The 12,365-nt window shown below is 36.0% G+C and overlaps 1 protein-coding gene across 4 annotated transcripts in view; it reads right to left on the reverse strand.

Annotated features, from left to right (window-relative positions):
* Positions 1–12,365, reverse strand: part of DIP2B (disco interacting protein 2 homolog B) — a 212,466-nt gene that overhangs the window by 115,657 nt on the left and 84,444 nt on the right. The gene's annotated exons all lie outside the window — the stretch shown is intronic.

Raw genomic sequence — 12,365 nt, forward strand, 5'->3', positions numbered from 1 at the left:
TACTGGTATTCCACACCACTTAAACTATCATAAACTTTACATGTTTTTCATGTTTTGACGTGATCTATTTTTAACAACACTCATGACTATTAATTTATTCAAAGCAAGCTGGATGGCATTAACAAGCATTGGAAGTCATTATATAATATACACTAAAGACAAAGAAATATAGAAAATAGGTTACACGATGATTAATTTATTAAATAAAGCTCTATGACACGGATCTGTTTGATATGCAGAAAGAACCATATGGCTGTTCTTTTTTCATTCTAAATTTATATTTTATCTGAATGTGTCAGTTCTTTAAGAAAGGCCAAATCCTTCACAAGGCTACATTATTACTTCAGGCTGTGCAAACAGCGTGACAGAGATTCTCTTATCTCCCTCACCCCCTCTTATACCAAAAGAATCGAGAGAGAGAGAAATTTTGAGCTTCTTCCTCGACTCCCTCCTCCCCTTCAGAATCAAGCTGATATTTACTTAATGGCGGTTGGATACTTTCTTCAAGGTCATCTTTGCACTCCTTTACAGAATGGCAGGAAAAAAATGTTGAAATAATGAAACGATTACGATAGAACACAAAAAACATTAAATTCAGACACAACTGAAGTGCCTTTGTAGATTTGTCATCACCACTTTGTAACTGTACCGCCAAAAGATTATTTGTGAACCATCCACTATAGAAGAGAGAGGCCATCAGTCTAATGGAAACTGAATCTAAATACCTAAATTGATGGTAATGATTTTGCTTCTGTAGCCTTTTTGGTGTGGCAATATATTGATACTGCTGAATAAAAACCCAAGTTCCAAAAAGAAGTAGAGCACAAATCAGTAATAAATTAGTATTTTAGTCTAAGACATAACGGAGCAAAATTCATAAAAATGAATGAACTTTGTCTTTGACTTGTGGTTTGTTGCAAAAAATAAAAATAAACTTTGGGATGGGTCTGCCTCATACTATGCTGAAGCACCACCACAGCAATTCTTCCTGCTGTTATGTAAACCTACATAAATCTTATTTCCTGATTTTATAGAACATTTCACAGGTACTTTTTTATTTATTGAAGTTTTTAAAATCTATATACTCAGATCTTTGGAAACATTACAATCCATAACACAGAAGTAAATAATGACAGACGATTAAAAGATTAAAACAATTTCCATAATAAGTAGTGAAGCGCTAATTTTCTCAAGGGACAATAGAGAAAAAAACAAAATATAGTTTTTGACACATGAAATTGTAAAAAGAGGACTTCACTTGGAACTGAACAGTAAACACACCCTGGTCTCCAGGATGGCATTCTGATGTTAAACACCTCCATCGGGAGGGCCTTGTTCCTATGTAACCATATAATACACTTTCAAGCTTAGAGGCGAATACATTACTGATAGAAATGTTGTTGTATTGGAGGCTTAACCAGTTTAAGGCCTTAAATGGCAAAACTAGTGAACTCCAGCACAGGAATTATCTTCTAAAGACCCTTCTAATCATTATCTCCTGTAATTCTTAAAACTTAATTTCCTTGGTAGATGCAGTCACTGCAATTCCTCTAGCCTTAGTGTTACACATTCTAGATAGCAACCTCAAGGCAGCATTTAGTACTGCTTTGAAGTCATCTTCAAGGACGGGGCTTAGAGGCCACATCAGTATCCTTGGGGAGGCTAACAAGCATAACGTAAATCAAGGAAGCAGGACTCAGAAAAGTTATCTTTAATCTTCCTCCAGATCTATTGAACAACAATGTTCAGCATACACAGTCTGGTTATTATGATTTTACACTTTGAGGTCAAGCCATTATAGTATATAGTATGTTGAAGGCTGTGTTATGATGTTGAAGGTGTGTCCAAAAAAAAAAAAAAGCAAGTGAACCATGGCTAATTGTATTGCTTTTGTTAATTTCTATTTTAAAATTTACTTTCTCCTCTAGAATTTAAATAACTACAAAACATTGCTATGTTGTTTCATCTGTTTGGTCATCCATATGTTCATCTTCATAACTTTATTTTTTTTTTAATTATGAAAAGAATAACTGTACTCCACTGTGTAGTTGGTAAAATGCCTCCACTAGAAGGAACAGAGCTAGGGAAGCTTATGAGCTATACCATCACCCTATCAAGGTATAATTCTTTAACTCTTTCCAGATGAATTTCAGAATAATATTTTTTATAAGTGCTTTGGGTAATTTCCATACTGTTTAGCTCGAAGCAGTTACCAACAAAATATTTTCCATAATCAACATCAGTTTCTATGGTGTTTCAGCTTCCATTTCTTTATTTATGCTGCCAGCCCAGGTTTGAGATCTGAGCGCCACATAACAGGGTGAGCTCCCATCCTCGCCTCAGCTCCTGCCAACCTAGTAGTTCAAAATCATGCAAATGCAAGTAGATAAATAGATATCACTTTGGTGGGAGCCTAACAGTGCTCCGTGATGTCATGCTGGCCACATAACTGCAGAAATGGCTCAATGGCCTTGAAATGGAGATGAGCACCATTCCCTATAGTCAGCAACGACTAGCAGAAAAGGAATTTGCAGGGACTCCTTTACACAAACACACACACACACAGCCCAAAGAGTCTACAACATCCCACAGTACTTTGTCAATCAGCTCTCAAATCCAAATGGGAATATCAGTACGATAATTTCATTTCACATAAAAGCGACTCATCAATCCTCACAAAATATGTAAGTACTCACATGAACTATTTGTCACCAGTATTTCTACAGACACTATTATACATTGTTTTGTATAATATGCATTATGTTTCTTCATTTACAAGACAATCACTAACCCACAAAGAATAAAAGGCTGTGAAGTCCTAGCAGTACATGGGAAGGATTTAGTAAAGGAAAGGATAAACACAGTTAGATAGATGCCTTTTGTCCCTTTTAAAAATCATAGTCAAATTTGAGTATGCAAGATCACGTATAAAACACTAAATGTATCTCTGGGGAAAAATGATGCATACACCAACTGGAAGACAATAGATTGCTCTAGCCATTTAAAGCCAGCCTATTGGTTTAATTCTGTTTGGAAATGTCAACTGAGTTTTGTTGCTGAATTTGCAAAAAAAAAAAAAAAAGTAATATTCGAACTGCATTAAAATACCACTTCTGTTATGAAGTCATCATCAATCATACAAATGTATTTACAAAATAAAATTTATTTTTTAAAAAATCCTCAAGAATAGCCCTCTTCATTCCTAATGTCTTTAACAGAAAGGATTTTTTTCCAGAGTATTTTAGAAAGGGTATGTGCAACAGAAATCAACTGGTTTAGAATCTGAGATCTCATCTTTCAACACATGTGTAATTGTCATTTAGGTCAGAGATAAACTGAAGATGCCATAACTGAAACCTTTTGCTGCTTTGGAAAGAGCTATGAATACCTAAATCCAGATTTTTTTCCTATTATTATTTCTCCAAGGATTTTTCAGAATCTGACCCAAATTTTCCTAGGTAATGACAGAAGATGTAGAATCAAGACCATTTTAAAACAGCTGCATCAGAAACTATCAGCTGGTATACAACTTTTCTCAATTTTATCAAAAATATACAATATTATTATTATTATACTTCAAATCAACATGCATATGCAGCTGATCTGCATTTCTATATCTCTTATTCACTTTAACGTAAGAAATAAAAGTGCAAATCAATAAAAACAGAAACCAGAAAAAAGTATTATGAAACTCATAAAGCAGCTTGGTTTTTAAACATTATCTCTTGACCTCATGAAGTAAAGTTGGCCAGTTCTGTTATTTCTCCAATAAGGCAATTCATCAGGAGATTAGCAAAAGCATATAATCAATCCATAATGACACTGCCTTTAAAATAAGAAACAAATAATAAATAAAATAAGCCTGTTGCACCCCCTACCCAATATATCCGAAGTTCTTCATATACTGATAAATTTTAGGTTTTCAGTGTATAGTTCAATGGCTTGGAGCCAATGATCAACTTCCCTCCAGATGTTCCTGCAACTGGTTCATCTACTTCCAAGCTGCCATCTGAACAGGTATCAAGGAAGCATCCGGGGGAGTCATCAATGTATAAACTTAATACAGCTGTTCTCTTTAATTATTTCTTTTTATCTAGGGGTACGTAATTTTTATTTCAAGAGTCACCTGCCTCTTTGGAATTCTTTTCAACAGTTATGCTGGATAGAATTTTACGTACATATAAATAAATGTTCATTCTAGGTGATGATAAATCAATATGGATACATTCAACCAATATTTTTTTTTACTAAGGTTGAAACTTTACAATAAATCCTCTATATTTCTTTTTTTCCTCCTGTTTGGCTATTGTTTAAAACAATCTCTTAATTGTGTTTCCTTCTCTTGATGCAATTTTCTTCTTTTGATGCTATTTATAATTTTCAAGTTGCACTGCAGATTTTTTCATGGCTTGACTTCCCACTGTAAGATATAAATGAATTTTCTAATTCTTCTTAAGTGTCTGAAAGTTTGAAGATGTGAACAGAATGTTAACAACACGATGAATAACAGGCCAATGATTTTTATTTATTTATTTTTGCTGGCAGGCCTGTATATTTCTAGCTTTAATGTAATGGCAACAAAGACTCTTAATTTAAAATGTCTGTTTGTTCTCTAATTCAGATTTTAATAGGTTATGCTTTGTACAGAGGCTTTTTTCAATATCAATAAGGATTTATTCCCTCATTTATTCTTCATGGCATTTATATTCCATCCAGGAGCATACAATGGTGACATTCTCTCCTGCAATTTTTCTGTTCAATAGCATTCCTGTAATGTAAATTGGATTAATTAATTAATTTATTTATTTATTTAATCATATTTATATACCGCCCTATCTCCCGAAGGACTCAGGGCGGTTCACAGGCGCTTAAAAACATATAAATACAGAATAAAAACAATTAAAAAACTTATTTTAAAGCCCGTTAATTAAAATATACAAATAAAACCCAATTAAAACCCAGAAATTTAAAATCTAGCTTAACTGATATTCTAGTGATCCTTGATGGCTAATGAAAAATTCAAACTTAGGCCTGTATGGCATTAATTCAACACTTTACCATTATACTATGCTAGTTTTCATTTCCCAACCCTCTATGGATTTTCATTCTACTTGAATTTCTGTTTTTAACTTTAGTCCTAACAGGCATTTAATTTTTATTTAAGGCTATATAAAATGAATTACATATATCACTAAGAATTGTCAAAGCAGCCAGAAGAAATACGAGCTTGTTTTTCTTAATCATGTTAAATTTTGAAATCCAGTTAGAGAAGAGCCCATTGGGAGAGAGGGATATGTGTGTTCATCTATTTGAATCTTATTGTGCACTCAAAGCAATTTCAGAGAGACCAGAAGCAACTCTGAAAATAACAGCTGCTGTGAAACACTTTGGCATTAGTTGGGCCCCGGCTGGTAAGTTTATTTTCTTCAAGGAAGATGTAAGTGAAAGCAGCAGGAGGCAATTCTTTATCTGGGTTTTTGTCTGGCTGTTTGCTCATGGAGATGGAATTCAGTGTAATGATACTAATTCTGCTGAGTTTGTAAAACATTTTGCCTTGCATTGTTAACCTCCTTCACACTTTTAAGATAAAAAAAAAAAAAGAACAACAACAAGAATATTGAAGTTGATATTGCAAATATTATCATACTGTATTGTTGGGGCTTGAAGCATAGCTGGAGAGTGACATAAGGGAATAGGAAACTTGCTCATTACTAGTGTAAATTAGTGAGTCTTTTGTTTTCAGTTTTTGAGAGTGGGGCTTGGCAAGCCGCAGATCATAATCTTCCTACAGCTCCTGACAGCCACAGTCAGGCAATGGCTTCCATGTATCTTCCTGTTGTCTCCACCAGTCTCCTAGTCAGCTGGTTGATGTACTTCTGGTAAGCCCAAAAGAGGGTAGCAGGGTTGTTCTCTTTTCCTGCGAAATAGTTCACGAGCACTCCTTAACAATCCATTCATTGGATTGCCAAGAGGTCCACAAATGTCAAAGAATTAAAAGATAATATTCCAGAGCAATTCACCAAACCAACTTCTGGTGAGCTGCTGTGAAACATCTCCCCTCTCTATTAAAAGACTGCTGCACGAGAAGAGGGAAATCTCACCCCTCTCTTCATGGTGATCTTGTTGACTGTGATTACTTTTCACTATAATGGGAACCCAGAACAAGTAAGTAGGGAACAACTGATAGGGGGACAAAGTATCTTCTCTTTCTCTTTCCAGTTATCAAATGCCATTTTCCCCCTCCGGCAGAAAAGAAGAGTTGGATAAAAGAGCCCCTGGGATTGAGAACAAGACACCTCTAGTAAAAAAAGCAGAGAGGGTGGTAAGTTTGCAAACATATGGCATTTGATTTATAAGTAAATAAGGGACGATTGAATGGGTTCAAGAATAAAAGATCAAGAAATACATGTCTGGGTTGAGATAAGGAGGCGAGAGGTTTAAACAACAAAATGTATGAATCACTGTGTAGACGTGATTTGCCAGGTTAGAAGGAAATGAAGAAATAATATAAATGGTATTTTTATAAACCAGATTTGATTATGTTTATTTTTTTCCTCCTATCTCATGCTTTTAATTTATATATCCTAGAATTTTAGTCCTTTTCTCTACCCTACATTATGTTGTATATTCTGCCAGGAAATAGGGCAATTGGTATCTATGTATTGCATTAGGGACAGGCAGTTTTTCAAAGCCAGTGTGGGCATGCATACTTTGCTGGTATGCTCCTTAAAGAAGCCGAGTCTTTTCCTGGGTTTACATAATTGTTACAGAATTCAAAATAAATTCATGTTTGAGATCAAGAAGCATTAAAAACACTGCCTGCACCCACAAAGTACCTTTTTGCACCCTGTCAACACTTTCTTACCTCAAACACCTATTTTTTGGATTTGTGCACCTACTATGTGAGCAGAGGAAATTATGTATCTTCTTTAAAAAGGTGTTGACAAGTAGAGGAGAAGTGCCCTTACTGGGAAGCACCTTTTCTGCATATCCCATGTATGTATGTATGTTTGTGGGGTGAAATGCTCCTGGTGTCAGCGTTCCAGAAAACCCCTCCTGCAGAAAAGACTCCCAAAGCAAACATCTTTCAAAGTTCTTTTACTAGCATAGGTAAACTGGCACAGTTGGATGAAATCCGAATCTGGGGATCTGGGTTTCTCCCTCAGTAATACAAACTCCAAAATCCCCACCCTCATGAACCGTCTGCCGATCACATGCTCCAATCTTCAACCGTCCCATCTCGAGACATCATTCCAGCCACTCCTTCTCCAGATGTGAGCTCAGCCTGACCTTGACTGGCAGGAAGAATGTTATTATGTCTAATAGCCCCTTGTATCACCATCCCTTCTCCTACTTTCCCACACAGGAGAGAGTGGCAGTGTATGGAAGCCTTCGGCCTAGTATGGCTTCCAAAGATGACACCCGGTTTCAAAGCTGACACCTGGTTCGATTGGTCGATCTGGCAGAGATGGCGGCTGGTGGTTCAGAGAACCAGTAGCAAAAATCCCTGCCCCCACCCACCCACGCCCTCCCAATCCCCCGGTCGCCCGCTTGCCGCTTCTTTCTGGCTCACTTGCTTTTCCCGCCCGAATGGTAGGAATAGGTTGTAAAAAATGCTTTTAAAAGTTTAAAAAAGGGCTCTGACAATCACAGCTGAGTCGCACAATTGTCAGAGCCTTTTTTTTTTTACTTTTAAAATAATTTTTTAACAACCTATTTGGCCGAATAGGTTGTAAAAAAATGCTTTTAAAAGTTAAAAAAAGATTGCATGCCACAGCTGAACACCCCCCCCCCCCCGTGCGCTGTTCTACTTAACCCATGCCTCCTTTTGGTGTGCACTGTACGTACATTCACGCTCATGTTGCATTTAGTGTGTGGTGTGCACTGTGCACGCACAGCGCATATGTGCAGCCAGCGAACCGGTAGTAAACCGGTTTAGAATTCACCACTAGTATGTATGTATGTATGTATGTATGTAATTCTTAAAGTAGAGTGGATGTTTCACTATCAATTTCCTCCACTTTCTATTCTTTCAGAGCAAACTTACTCAGTAAGTAAAAATAAAAAGGTTTTCTCTAAATATTTTTTTCTTCTCAAACATAATTGGTCTCATCCCAAAATCCCCAAAACTTTAACCTAAGACTGTCTACTGTTGACTTCACCCCATTCCTAAGAGGTCTGTAAGGGGCGTGCATAAGAGCACCAGCGTGCCTACTGTCCCTGTCCTAGTGTTACCTTTAATTATATTCATTTTATGTATTCAATTCATGCTTATACATATATATTATTTAATATGTATTTGACAAAATAAATAAATAAATAAATAAATAAATAAATAAATAAATAAATAAATAAATAAATAACATCTTGCTATGAAAAATACAGGTACAGTGGGTTGAGCAGATTTCACTGCAAGGCAGTGTCAGTTAATCATCATCTACCAGGCACCCAAAATAGTTCATATTGTAATCTCTCAATCTGGAACCTCTTTTTTTTTATAAACCTCTATTGGTTGAATGTGTTGTGGTCTACCAAGCCAAGACTGATTCCTGGTAATTACAGGACAAGTCTCTGTACTTTTCTTGGCAACATTTTTAGATGCAGTTTTCCCTTGCCTTCTTTCTAGGGCTGAGAAGGAAGGACTGGCCAAAGGTCATCCAGTTGACTTTCATGCCTAAAAGCAGGACTAGAATTCAGCCTCCTGGTTTCTAATCCAGCACCTTTAACCAGTATATCCAACTGGATCTCCTGAAAAAAAGCAACTCACACCTGTTTCTTTAGTTCCACAGCAAATTTGTTTAGTAGGATTGGTCTAAGTTTATTTCTCACTTGTATTCAGGAAATTATCCTTGCACTTTCCAAATTCAAAGCTCTGATATAAAGTAAATTATTTACTTTTGTTGCTCAGAATAAAAGTGTTTAGGTACAGACATTTAAAGAGCTCAGAACTATTGTTGATTACTGTCAGAGAAGCTAAAAGTAGCAAATAAATTTGCCAGGTCAACTACTAAAATGTATGAGGAAAGGCCATTTTACCTCGCTCTAAAGAATTAAAAATGTGAAGTTTAAGATTCCTGTGAAAATTTCAAAGAAAATTCTGATAGTCAAACCACCATTATTTCTGAAATACAGGCTTCAATATAGTCAATATAGTCCAGTGCACGGCACATTAGTCCTGGATTTGGGATCTCTATATGTCTTGGCCTCATGTGACTTTAAACAATTCATCATCTCACAGACTCAGTTTCTCATTTGTAAAACAGGAACACCAAACAGAGAAGAGACTGTGTGAATGACAAGATATTGGCAAGCTTTTTGTTCGTTTAAAAGTGATAAAACTGGATAGTCACCAGCCAGCAAGTCAGTGCGGTGTTAACTGGGGGGAGGGGGGAGCACATTATCCTACAATGGACACCTCTTAAATACCTACACCTTTTATTTTTTCCTCAGGGTAATTGCTGCCTAGCAACCAATGAACTACAAGTTATTAAACGTTATATTAGAGCCAAACCCCTGCAGTCGAAGGAACTTACATGTCCAGGCCCAACATGTGCCTATAGGTGAACACCAAATTCTCTGCAACTTAAAAGAGTTGCTTTTCCACAACTGGAGCCAAAAATCCCTTTTAAACAGTGCTGTTCAATCCTTTTAAGGTGGTAACCACAATTAATCATGCTGCACTTTCACAATGAGAGCTTTTCAACTCTCTCCTCTCCCTTATCCTTATGGAATCAGAACAAGGAATCATTTACAATGTAACAAATGAATAGCTGCAACAATAAACAAATCACCCCTCTCTTTCCCAAGGATCGCATAAAGCAGTTTCCAGAACAGAAGGTTCCAAATTATACTGTGTGCTGGACAAGATAGCAATAGCAATTAGACTTATATACCACTTCACAGTGCTTTCCAGCCTTCTCTAAGCGATTTACAGAGTCAGCATATTGTCCCCAACAATCTGGGTCCTCATTTTACCCACCTCGGAAGGATGGAAGGCTGAGTCAACCTTGAGCCTGGTGAGATTCCAACTGCTGAATTGCAGGCAGCCGGCAGGCAGCATAAATAGCCTACAGTATTGCATTCTGCATCTTTCCAAGCAATACGGTCCTGAGCTTTCTTTTGCCAATTGGGACCACAATACTTGCTGATGTAGTCAATCCATCTTGTTTTAGGTCTCTTTTGCGGTATAGCCAGACTAAAGTAAGCAAAGCTAATAAACTTCCAGGAAAGCACAATCTCAGAAAACAAAGGATCTAGAGCAGATCTAAAGCTGTTTTAAAGCCATTGTTTGCTAATTGTTAGGGCTTCTTTTGAAAAAAAATGCACAAGAAAGGTAAAACAGATTGGCAACTACACAAAGTTATACAATATGTACAATTATAAACTCGAAGAGCAGGTTCCAAATACATTTTCCATTTATGCAATAAAAGCAAGTTTACACAATTAAATCCAACATGGCATTTTGTTTTCTTGGGGTGATAATGATTTTTTTTCCCAGGTAGAAGTTGAAGTTTTTTTCAATATTCTGAGCCAGAATATTATGTAGAGCAACAGAAGTGTTAATATGATCACATAAGGAATATGAAAAAGATTAGTTTAGAAGGTTCTTGTTCACTTTACAAGAACATTATGCAATGGGTATGTAGCTTTTCTGGTTGTAACCAAATATTATTGCAACAGCCTAAGCTTGGGGAGAGGGGGAAGTTATACCTCTCTTTAAAAACCTCTTTTTTTCGTCAGAGCAGAATTTATAAATCCTTTAATTTTTGAGCGCTTTGGATTGATTATTTCTTAGGACTTTTTCTGAAAACTAAGATTGTTCACCCTGTAAGCGCTCATAATTCTACAAAGCAAGGAGCATTGATAATAATTTAAAGTCACCTTGATGCGAGATGATAGCAAATAAGTCTAATAAATAAAATAACTTACGCTGAGAATTATTGAAAACACCAGCAAAATGAGCAGAATAACCCCATTTACTATGAAGGTGTCCAATCAGTACCATCGGAAACACCTGAATTAAGTTTAGTATACCACTCCTAAGCATACTTAAGTGTTAACTCAGTAGTGGTTATTTGCATGAAGGACAAAAAAATGTAAGATACTAAGGTGGCTAGAGTAACTAAGGAAATAAAAGAAAATTATCATGACTTATTCAACCTGAGCTGTACGGATATACCCATGTAGTTTTCTTGGCAGTAGCATGAAAATTGCTTTGCTTTTTATTTTACTTTATCATCTAATGTACACCATTAGTATTTCCTACATGTTTCTCACCCGAGCACTAAATAGATTCAAACCTACTTAGATTTTTTGATATCAGGTAAGGTCAGGTATATATTATTAAGTGCTCTGACACACAAATAAAAGTAAGTGTAAAATCAAAGTACATATATTGGGACACTTCAATCTGTAAAAAGAACACAAGGCTAGATATAAAGTGGAGTAACTTCAATAACTCAGTTCACCATTTTATTAGTGCTAACATCCACTTACCAAATCACATTTCTAAATAAACGTAGGAACGGCTGGTTAACATAGAGATGCCCATGGAAAAAGACATTGATTTTCAAATTTTATTTTATGTGTTGCAGAAATGACAAGAATTTCATCTTTATCTAATCTACAGTGAGAGCAGGAAAGTTTTTCCCAGGTTTCTCTGCACTGAGTATTGCATTTAAAATGTTATTAAACAAGTATATTTTTTTTAAATCAAAGCCACTGCTATGTGCCCTTAGGCTCACCTTATGAAAGCATTTATTAAGTACCTATATAATAAGAGAACCCTGTTAATGATAGGGTAAAAGATAAATAAATACATTTTAATACAAACAAGTCTAAACACCTGAAATCACAGAATTAAAAATGTTAATTAAAGACAGCAAAATCAGGTTAGGAAAAAATTAATGTATGTAATATAAATTATGTAATGGAGCACAGTTTAAGCAAATTTATTGTTAGTAAGCTATACAAGTTTCAATTAAAACTATGACAGTTAGTCATAACATCTTAATCTGGCCAAAACATTTCAGCCAGCTATCTGTCCTTTGTTCACCTCATAGTGCACTGGCATTATGTAATAGTAATCTCAAAGATTATTGATAGCTGCATCAGTTAAATGATTGATATTAAAGACAATGTTCCAATTTCATCTAGGTATAAGGTAAAAGGTAAAGGTTCCCCTCGCACATACGTGCTAGTCGTTGCGGACTCTAGGGGGCGGTGCTCATCTCAGTTTCAAAGCCAAAGAGCCAGTGCTGTCCAAAGACGTCTCCGTGGTCATGACTCAACGCCAAAGGCGCCTGGAACGCTGTTACCTTCCCACCAAAGGTGGTCCCTATTTTTTCTACTTGCATTTTTACATG

The sequence above is a fragment of the Ahaetulla prasina genome, chromosome 2, assembly GCF_028640845.1.
Source record: "Ahaetulla prasina isolate Xishuangbanna chromosome 2, ASM2864084v1, whole genome shotgun sequence".
Classification (NCBI taxonomy): domain Eukaryota; kingdom Metazoa; phylum Chordata; class Lepidosauria; order Squamata; family Colubridae; genus Ahaetulla; species Ahaetulla prasina.